The sequence below is a fragment of the Physeter macrocephalus genome, chromosome 21 (genome assembly GCF_002837175.3).
Source record: "Physeter macrocephalus isolate SW-GA chromosome 21, ASM283717v5, whole genome shotgun sequence".
Lineage (NCBI taxonomy): Eukaryota > Metazoa > Chordata > Mammalia > Artiodactyla > Physeteridae > Physeter > Physeter macrocephalus.
In genome coordinates, this window is record NC_041234.1 from 29,347,718 (window position 1) to 29,350,443 (window position 2,726).

A 2,726-nucleotide genomic window follows, 5' to 3' on the forward strand; every position below is an offset into this window, starting at 1 on the left:
AGCATCAGCACCCAACTCAGCCTCCAGGGGCCTCTACAGATGTTGCAGCTCAACCTTCAGTACATAATGAAGTGACATTCTCACCTCTAGGTCCAGGTGAATTTGAACATCCAGTGTTGCCTAATACCACAGTTAAACCCATGGATCTGGCCGTTGTCTTAACTCTAGAGCCCACTAAAGAGGTTGAACTTCCTCCAGTGCAGCAAGAGGACCCTACTCAGACTCCAGATCCCCCTGGAGGGAGAGAGCATTCTTTAGTCCAGGAGGAGACCCCAGCTCAGTCTCCAGGTCCCCAGGGGGGCTCAGCCATATTTCCTGAGCCCCCTAAGGAGGTGGTACCTTCTCCCACACAGCAGGAGCTTCAGGCTCAGTCATAAGAGCTCCCTGCAAAGATGGAACCATTTCCAGTCCCTCAAGGGACCCTTCCTTAGCTTCTACAGCCCCCTGAGAATATGGAATCTCCTCCAGTCTAACAGGAGTTCTCAGACCTACCAATGGAACCCCTTAAAGAGACAGAACCTTCTCCAGTCGAGCAGGAGGGCCCATCTCAGCCTCCAGTGCCACCTAAGGAGGTTGTAGCACTGCATTATAAGATGACAGTTCCAACAATAGGACAGGATCAAGCTCAGCATTCTAACTTGCCCAGTGTCACAGTTAAACCTTTGGACCAGGGGCTTCCCACAGCTCCAGAACCTACAACGGAGGCTGAACATTCTGCAGCCCTGCAGCAGACTGCAGTTCCTCCAACATACCCCGAGGTGACATTTCCAAATCCAGAGCAAGTTCAGGCTCAGCATCCAACCTTGACTGAGGTCACAGTTCGACCTTTGGACCTGGAACTTACGTTAACTCTGGAATCCAGTATGGAGGTTGAAAGTTCTCCAACCATGCAGTAGACCCAAGCTCAGCCTCCAGAGCTCATTAAGGAAGTTGTAGCTCAGTCTCCATTGTATCCCAAGGTGACAATTCCAGCACCAGATCAGGATCATGCTGAGCATCCAACATCACCCAGTATCACAGTTAAACCTTTGGACCTGGAGCTTACCTCAACTCCAGAACCTACTACAGAGTCTGAACATTCTACAGCCCAGCAGCAGACTACAGCTCCCCCTCCAAAACACCCTGAGGTGACACTTGCACAGTCAAACCTGACTCAAGTCACAATTCAACCTATGGATGTGGAACTTACCGTTACTGCAGGATCCAATATGGAGACTGTACCTTCTCCAATCATGCAGGAGACCCCAACTCAGCCTCCAGAGACACCTCAGGACGTTGTAGTTCAATCTCCATTCCAGCAGGAGTTGACAGTTCCAACTCCAAGTAAGGATCAAGGTCAGCATTCAACATCATCCAGCGTCACAGTTCGTCATGTGGACCTAGAGTAAACCACAACTCCAGAACCCACTATGGAGTCTGGACATTATACATCCCTACAGCAGACTACAGCTCCCCCTCCAAAACACCATGAGATGACACTTGCACAACCAAACCTGACTCAAGTCACAGTTCCACCTGTCGACCTGGGAGTTAACATATCTCAGCAACCAAGGCCATCTGAGACATTTCTTTATCCTTCGACTCAGTAACCACACGTATTCCTGGTGTAAAAAATACCCCAGAAAAGAAGCAGCTAGAACAGAATGCCACCACAAACATCAGCATATGTAAGCTCTGTACCTGCAAAAATGAGACGCGGTCGTGTGTTGGTCTCAGCCCAAAGCAGAAGCTCCACAGAGTGCCTGAGCCAGAGCCTAACGCCTACAATGGCACCTTCACCATCATATAATTATCGCCTTTCCTCATTTGTTCTCTGCATCCTGCCTGACATGGCAGCCTTTCTCCAGGTCTTCCTGGGTCCTCCTTATCTCCCCAATCCACATTGACTGACTTTCTGTTTCCATCTTTTGTTTGTCAATGATTCTTTATCTTCATTCCCCTTCTTACTATTTTTCTTTCTCCTCCAGCCATTTACTTTTAATTGCCCTTATTTTTTCCTTCTCTATTTTTTACCCCATTATTTAATTCCTTAACATCTACTCTTCTCCCATCTTTACTCCAGCCTCTTTACAGCAACATATCCCTCTCCCCATCTCATTGGTGATAATACAACAAAGTGGTTAAGAGTAGAGATTCCGGAGCCAGACTACCTGGGTTTGAACCCAGGTCTGTCATTTATTAGCTTTATGTCTCAAATTCCTCATCTGTAAAATAGGGATTATGGTAGTCGTCATCTCATAGGATGACTCTTATGACTCTTAAATCACCCAATGACTTCACTCTCATTGGGAGATTTAGATGAGTTAATACATGTAAAGCTCTTCTATCAGTGCCTAGCATATATTTTAGTGTTAGCTATTATTATTATTCAACCACTCAGTTATATCTACAACTCATCTTTGTCCCCTGGCCTTTTTTTTTTAACATCTTTATTGGAGTATAATTGCTTTACAATGGTGTGTTAGTTTCTGCTTTACAACAAAGTGAATCAGTTATACATATACATATATTCACATATCTCTTCCCTCTTGCGTCTCCCACCCTCCCTCCCTCCCTATCCCACCTCTCTAGGTGGTCACAGACCACCTAGCTGATCTCGCTGTGCCATGCGGCTGCTTCCCACTAGCTATCCACCCTACGTTTGGTAGTGTATATAGGTCCATGCCACTCTCTCACTTCATCACAGCTTACCCTTCCCCCTCCCCATATCCTCAAGTCCATGCTCT

General features: G+C 46.8%; 1 pseudogene; it reads left to right on the forward strand.

Moving 5' to 3' along the window:
* Positions 1–494: 494 nt before the first annotated feature.
* Positions 495–1,589, forward strand: LOC102996531 (leucine-rich repeat-containing protein 37A3-like; annotated as a pseudogene).
* The last annotated feature ends 1,137 nt before the right edge of the window (positions 1,590–2,726 follow it).